This window comes from Carassius auratus, chromosome 28 (genome assembly GCF_003368295.1).
Source record: "Carassius auratus strain Wakin chromosome 28, ASM336829v1, whole genome shotgun sequence".
NCBI classification, from domain to species: domain Eukaryota; kingdom Metazoa; phylum Chordata; class Actinopteri; order Cypriniformes; family Cyprinidae; genus Carassius; species Carassius auratus.
This window is the reverse complement of record NC_039270.1, coordinates 1,108,637-1,116,950: the sequence shown is the minus strand read 5'-3', so window position 1 is coordinate 1,116,950 and position 8,314 is coordinate 1,108,637. Positions and strand designations below refer to the sequence as shown.

General features: G+C 47.3%; 1 long non-coding RNA gene across 1 annotated transcript; it reads left to right on the top strand.

Moving 5' to 3' along the window:
* Positions 1-930: 930 nt before the first annotated feature.
* Positions 931-1,231, top strand: LOC113046563 (uncharacterized). The gene is made up of 3 exons (XR_003276119.1): positions 931-969; positions 1,057-1,098; positions 1,167-1,231. It is a non-coding gene; the product is annotated as an uncharacterized LOC113046563 (long non-coding RNA).
* The last annotated feature ends 7,083 nt before the right edge of the window (positions 1,232-8,314 follow it).

The following is an 8,314-nucleotide window of genomic DNA, read 5'->3' as shown; positions in this document are numbered from 1 at the left end:
AAAAGTAAGTGTTTATGGAAAAAGTAAACTTATTTCAAGAGAATTTTTCTTATTATATTGACAGATATTTACATTTTTTGCTTGTTTTAAGCACACATTTACTTGAAGTTTATATTTTTGGTCTAAACCTATACTTATTTTGCTAGGTCATTTAGAAAATCAAGAAAATACATCTTTATTGTTTTTTTTTAAAAAATATTTTTACTGAAAACAATACAAAAATACCAGGTCATTTTTGTCAGTGTGACTCCATTAAATGTTCTTGTGATAAAGAATGTGTGTGTGTGTGTGTGTGTGTGTGTGTGTGCGTGTGATGTAGATTATACATGAACGGGCCAAAACGGACATGGCAGCAGGTCAAAATCAAATACAAGAACATTCTGCAGAATGGTATGGTCCCTGACTAATATTTAACAAAGCACAAGCATATATTGTACCCAGAAGGTGCCTGCTCACACATTGTCTGTACTGTTTTAGCAGTGAAAAAGAATACCCACAGACAAGGCACGGTTGGTGGGTCACCAAAGGCTGACCTTACCCCAGCAGAGGACATGGCCATGGAGCTAAATAAAGGCAGGCCAGTCTTAGAGGGGATCCCTGGGGGGAAAGAGACGAGCATAGGTTCCTCCCAAGATGCCACCCGCTTCATTCAAGGTATGTCCTTCCATCTCTACATGGAATACATCCACATTCATATTGAATCAATTTGGACTGTCTGACTTTGGTTTACCTATTGCCTTGCAGTGTCTGGCAGCACTGTGTTCCTGATAGAGCCACCAGCACAAGCACCAGACGATGCTGATCCAGTGAGTACTCCATCAAAGGCATACTGTAGGCCTGGCATGTCTTGTCTACTAGCTTCAATATGAATCCGATTAAATGTGATAGGGTGAAAGCCCCAGTGCAGCAGCAACAGCACATGATGGAGACGAGGAGGAGACCATCTCTCTGGATTCCAGAAGGCATGAGGTATCATGTTAAGACTGTGAAAGTACTATTTACTCTACAATGGTGAGGAGTCCTCATCAAAATCAAAAAATCTAATTTCTTTTACAGGACCCAGATGCTATACAGTGGGAAAACCAGCCTGGCAACATAGTGCGTATTAATAAAAGGACACCACATCCTGCCAAATTCCAGCTGCGCTAATTGTATTGTGTTCACAGAGCTCACAAGCTATCAGAAAGTTGTATGGCAACCACCTCCGGCGCCAAATAGAACTGGCAGACATAAACATTCAGTACAAGAAGAAAAAGATAGAAAATCTTGCACTGGAGTCCGAAATAAAAAAGAGGACAATTAGGAAACTGGACCCTTGAAATAAAAAAACTTGAGAGGGAGGTGAGATATGCCTTCAATGTACACTGTATGCTAACTGTAACACAAATGTATTAATCATTATTTTTCTTTCCTCCCCCAGCTCCAAGAAGATGACACAGCTCAAAATAAAAATTAGGTATATTCTCGTAAAGTCAAGTGAGCCATGACATATGTAATTATCTATGAAGATTCGGGAGGAGCGCGTCAGATACTTAGCCTAATCATCACAGGTGGACCACAATCAAGTAATCAATCCCACAGTATAAATATCGCTGACTTACCTCTATCCATTGACGGTTTATCAGCATTTTGGTCCGCATGCACCATGTCCCAAAACCGAGATTCCTCGTCAGAAGACTCATCCAGCTCTTCCCCAGCCCCATCACTGCAGCCAGCCGGCTCCAAGGCCACCCCTTCCCGGCGTGGCAACCAAATCGAGCCCCAGGCTCCAACCCGCGGGCGCGGTACGGCGCGAGCAGCTACTCGCCTCCCAAGATGCCTAGGCCTACCTTCGCCGCCTCCGGCGAGAACCGCGGCTGCCTCCCCCGCGTCCTCCTACCGCTCGGCCAGGCATACGATTCCGCCAATCGACAAATGGACGGTGTCGAGTCTGAGGCAGGCCCTGTCCAAAAACGACATCACACCATCAAGCAAGTTAAACAAATCCGAACTTTACGACTTGTATACAAAAAATCTAAATAATAACATTTCTCCTCAGTCAACCCCTGTACCAAAGAAACGACAAAAGAAAGGAGTACCTCAAAATTCGCCTCAAAGCACTCCACCATCCTCCGCCGCTAGGCATAGCTCGCAGCGGCTACCAAGCCGTAGCAAGAGGCCTTCAGCAAGCCTGGGCCGCGCCCCGGTTCCAACCGCAAGGGCGCTCGCTATGTCGCCCGGAGCTCAGCCTCCCTCTGCGGCTCCAATTCCAACAGCACAGGGCGCCGAAGCCCAAGGAAGCTCCTGGCCGCCTCCTCCACCCATCGCAGCCCCTCCATACGGAACTTTCAATACCAACACCGCAGCCCAGGCAAGCGCTTAGCCGAACAGTTCGCCACATACAGCGCCGCCTCCCGCTTCCTCCAGCTTCGTGCCCGCGGTCCAAACTAACGCTTGGTCGAACTGGCTGTCACACAATGCCCCGCCTCCCGCTCTGCCGAGCTCCGAGCCCGCCGCTCATGCTAACGTTTGGCCGAACTGGCCGCCTTACACAGCCCCGACTCTAGCCCATCCCAGCTTCGGGCCCGCGGCCCAAGCAACTGCCTGGCCATACTGGCCGCCCAACCCAGCCCCGCAACCCGCGGCCTCAAACTCCGGGCCCGCGGCTCAAGCAAGCGATTGGCCGCAATCGCTGCCAAACACAGCTCTGCCCCCAGTTGTCGCCACCACCCTCCTCCAAGCGAAATCCCCCCATTCACTCTTCACTGCTACACCAATGCCCATCCCATCAAACGCTGTCGCCCTCGAACCTCCCCAAGTGACCCACAGCATTCGGACACAGATATTAGCAGGTGCGGATGTAGATCTCTCGTCTCTCCTTTCTCTCCTGCCCACATCCGATTCAAACCGCCAAATAGACTGCGGGGACTTCTCAGTCATGCTAAAAAATCCAAATCCCCTTTCATCTCGACTACTCTCCTTCTCCGAATTCACCATCGCATTCAACCGCTACACTGAGATAATCTGCTCAGCCTTCCCCCACAGGCGACGCGAACTAAACGATTATTTGTCAATAATAGCCGAACTCGCGTTGTCCTACGGAGGGGGGCACTTCTACACTTACCACAAGCTTTTTTCCGCTAAATGTGCCATCCGAATAGCTCAGTGGAACCAGTGCCCTTACTGGGGAGCGATCGACTCCGACTTGCACAGTCGTGTATTTCTAGGCTGTAGGAGCATTTCGTGCGCAATCTGCAGGTCCGTGGCTCACTCCACCACAACCTGCCCACAAATAAACCCGGACGCAACCCAACACTCTCTTACTCCCCCGGCAAAATCCACCAGCTATGTCCCAAGATCAGTTACCTCAGCAAACTCACGCCTAGCCCATCCAGGAGAAGAAAGCACACAGCTATGCATTGCCTTCAACAACGGGAAATGCATCAGACAGCATTGCCGCTATCTACACTCCTGCAAGTTCTGTGGCGGTGCTCATGCACGCATAGTTTGCCCCGTGCATAAAGCCGTAAATAAAAAATCTAAAAATTACCTATCGACTCCTGTGAATATTTTTCGCATGACCATTGAACTAGCACACCATCCCGACAAAGAATTTACAAATTATCTCCTATCTGGCCTCAAACACGGTTTTAACCCGGGCGTCGTTTGCAAGCTTACCCAAAACACTGTCTGCCGTGATCTCCAATCCGCCCTCGCAGAGCCCGATATAGTAACTAACCTCATCAAAAAAGAAGTCGAGTCAGGCTTTATGATCGGGCCCTTCAATACCCCCCCCTTCAAAACGTTCAGAGTCAGCCCAATCGGAGTGGCTACGAGAAAATTTTCTGGTAAGAAACGCCTAATAGTAGACCTGTCATCTCCGCATAATTCCACAGTCCCGAGCATTAATAGTTTGATACCACTCGACGAATTTTCACTCAAATACCAAGACATAGATCAGGCAGTCGAACTGATTAAAATCGCGGGCCGAGGAGCCTGGCTAGCAAAAATAGACATCACTTCTGCTTTCAAAGTGATACCTATCCATCCGGATTTTTGGCACCTGTTCGGGATACGATGGCTCGAGAAATACTATTTCGCCGTCCGGTTAACCTTCGGATGCAAAAGCAGCCCCAAAATTTTCGATATGCTATCAGAAGCCGTTTGCTGGATCCTTTGCAACAATTACGCAATCCCACATATTATCCATCTTTTAGATGACTTCCTGGTCATTTCATCGCCCAAGGCAATCCCAGCCGCCCATATCCTCACCGTCCAAAAAGTCTTTTCCGAGCTCGGGATTCCCATCGCTCAGGAAAAAACCATGGGTCCTGCCACAACCATAGAGTTCCTCGGCATCTACCTCGACTCAGCTAATTTTCAGCTCTCCCTGCCAAAGGAAAAGATTGATAGAATAATTCTCGTCTCATCCACCCTCCTCGACAGCCCTTGTTGTTCTAAACGCGAACTTCTTTCCCTGCTCGGGCATTTAAATTTCGCCATGCGCATAATTCCACAAGGACGCCCATTCATCGCGCACCTTCTAACACTCGCATCATCAGTTCACGCGCTCGAGGACCTCATCCCCCTAACCCACGCATGCCGCGACGAACTTAAATTATGGATCCTGTTCCTTAGACAATGGAACGGGCTTTCCTTTTTTTATAACAATTTAATCTCGTCTCCCATCGACTTGCAGCTGTTTACAGACGCGGCTCCCTCAATCGGTTTCGGAGGTTTCTACCAAGGCCGTTGGTTCGCGTCCACATGGCCCCCAGATGCAGGACTCGACCCAGTCCTCAGCTCTTTTCGAGCTCTATCCCCTCGTAGTAGCAGCCTTCCTGTGGGGCAATGAATGGACAACTAAAAGCATCTTAGTGCACTGCGACAACGAAGCCGTAGTTCAGTGCATAAACAAAGGCCGTTCTCACTCCCCCGCCCTCATGCCTCTCCTTAGACGTCTTATATGGATCGCAGCATGCGACCAATTCATAATTAGCGCAAAGCACGTCTCAGGTACAGAAAACCAAATTGCTGACTCCCTGTCTCGTTTTCTGTTTCAGAAATTCAGGACGCTGGCTCCAGAGGCGGACCAATTCTCCACTCCGGTTCCTCACTATTCAGAATTAATATTTCCGTAACTCACTCCTCGAAGCATCACTGGACTCTATTCTCCAAGCAGTCTCTCCCAGAACCCTCCAGTCATACGTGACTGCATGGAGGTGCTTTAAGTCATTTCACCTCACCTATAACATCCCTTTCCCAGATTTTTCTCTACTCTCCATCACCTCTTTCATTTCGTTCCTCAACGGTACCAAGGGTCTCCAAGTCGGATCTATAAAAAACTACCTGAGCGGAGTCCAGTTTTTTCACAAACTAATGACCGGCGCTCCTTCACCCGAAATAAACAATTCACAAACCTCCCTCCAGCGATCCCAGCCCACCCATCCAGACACCAGAAAACCCTTAACGCTAGATATCCTCACAAAATGTATCCAACACCCTCCGCACAAATTACCAACCCCTCAGCATTGCCCGCACGCTCGACGCCATGTTCATCCTTGCCTTTTTCGGTTTTCTCAGGTGCTCGGAGCTTACGATCTCTTCCAAATTTAATCCTAAAATCAACCCCACCGTGTGGCATTCTTTAAACTGGTGGCTGTCCTCTCGTACATTTGCCTTTTTGGGGGGTACTCTAGGTTCGGGCAATTCCCGAGCTCGGAGCCCTTCCCCGGACAGCACGCCAAATACGCATACCATACCTCAGCTAATTATATGTAAGCGTGAACTAGTGAAATGTAATTATCTATGAAGATTCGGGAGGAGCGCGTCAGATACTTAGCCTAATCATCACAGGTGGACCACAATCAAGTAATCAATCCCACAGTATAAATATCGCTGACTTACCTCTATCCATTGACGGTTTATCAGCATCCCTCCTCCACCCCATCTCCCCACTTCAAGTTCACTTTACAATATACGGGGAAGGGGGGGTACTCTAGGTTCGGGCAATTCCCGAGCTCGGAGCCCTTCCCCGGACAGCACGCCAAATAGGCATACCATACCTCAGCTAATTATATGTAAGCGTGAACTAGTGAAATGAGCTCTTATTGTGAGCACACAGGACGGTGGCATCTTTCTAAGGTATTTTTTATATTCACAGCAATCAGTACAACCAAGTCATCGTTATAAGGCACCGGCCTCTTTTGCCCACCCCCCCCAGCACCAGGTGTGGCCACTAGCCTATATGAAGGCCCAAAATTGTGGGTTCCTTTCTGCTCTGACAATGGCATGCCCATTCTTGTGAGATGTGGTGGATGAAGAAGCACTTGTGCTGAGGAGAGCCTTCAGGCGAGAAAGGGTCTTCAGGGACCGGTTGGACCCACTGGCCTTCCCTGATGACCATCTATATGAAAGATACAGGTTTTCTGCAGATGGCATCAGGTATCTATGCAGACTACTGGGTCCCAGGATTAAGCACCGCACTGCACGGAGCCATGCACTGAGTGTGGAGCAAATGGTTTGTGTGGCCTTGCGCTTTTTTGCTAGTGGAGCCTTCCTGTACTCAGTGGGAGATGCAGAACAGCTGAACAAGGCCACGATTTGCCGCACAATAAGGAGTGTGTGTCTGGCTATCAAAGCATTAGCAGATGTCTTCATCTCCTTCCCTGGCCACAGAAGACTCTGTGACATGAAAGAGGAGTTCTATAGGATTGCAGGTAAGAGGATCTACAAATTACAGGACAACTGTTAACACATAGTAGGATACTCATTACTTTGTGTGACAGGTTTCCCCAATGTCATTGGTGCAGTGGACTGCACACACAAGGATAAAAGCCCCCTCAGGTGCCCATGATGCCGATTTTGTGAATAGGAAATCCTTTCACAGCATTAATGTTCAGGTGAACATAACTTTTTGATATTGTCCATTGACGAACACTCTGCATTGCCAATGATGTGCATTGATTGGTGTAATATTCCTCATCTTATGATTTCAGATGGTCTGCAATGCTGACTGTTTGATCAGCAATGTTGTGGCAAAATGGCCTGGCTCAGTCCATGACTCCAGAATCTTTCGGGCCTCTGAAATCTATCAGTGCCTATCACAAGGTAAGCCACACAACCCCTATTTCTAACCATCATGGCTGTGTCAAGAATATCACTGTGTTTATGGTAGTAATGATGAGATTTTGTGTTGACAGGTGAATTCTCTGTTGTGTTGCTGGGAGACAGGGGGTATGGCTGCCAGCCTTTTCTCCTGACACCTTTCACAGACCCCCAGGAAGCACAGCAGGCCTACAACCATGCCCATGCCAGGACCAGGGCCAGAGTTGAAATGACCTTTGGCCTCCTGAAGGCACGCTTTCACTGCCTTCACAAATTAAGGGTCAACCCTGTTAGGGCATGTGATATTACTGTGGCTTGTGCTGTCCTCCACAATGTGGCCTGCCTGAGGAAGGAGAGGGCCCCCAGAGTGCCACCAGCCATGGAGTGGGACAATCCGGCAATCTTCCCTGATGACGACAGTGGTCGGCTGCTGAGGGACCAATATGTGTTGAATTATTTTAGTTAGTATGTGTGCTTTCAATTTAGGTAAAAAATGTCCTGCTGTGGCAGAGGAAATAGGTTTTTTTTGGGTTGGTTTTTTTACGAATTTGGCCTCTTATGATGTTTGTGCGGTATACTGTGTGTAATACAAGGCTGCAGGGAGGCTACTGCATCCATTCATTTTTCTGTTCAGTTGATGTGTTTGGATTTGTCCTGCATTTATTTTAGTGTGCAGACATGCAGGGTGTGTTATATACAGACCTTTGAATGTGTATGTATCATTTTGTATAATATGCTTTGATTCTGTGCTTTCCATCTTGTAGAGTCACTGTGACTTCAGTTTCGAAAGGAGCTGATAGTTTACCTGCTTTGTTTTGTCCTTATTCAATAAAGGAACATAATGTTACACATTGTGTTTTTATATTCATATGGAATGTGTATTTGTTTATATGACAGAGTACTAGGGCCCCACTGAGGAAAAAGGATAAAGTCATACATTTATGAGGCTGGTTCTTTCTGCAGAAAAGCAACATATTCTTTTTACAGTTTTGATAGTTATGACAATGTGATACTTCATATTCTGGCACATCAGCATGTCTTTGTTTATGAAACCATACTGAAGTACAATTTCACGAAATGCCCCACATCTGACATTTTATTAACTGTCCTCCTTAAAAAACAACTGGTTACAATATTATGACTTGTCTTTTTTTTCCCTCTGTGGCCTTAATATTCTATCATTTTATATATAGCCTTATAGTCTACGGGAAACTGTAAATTATCTAAT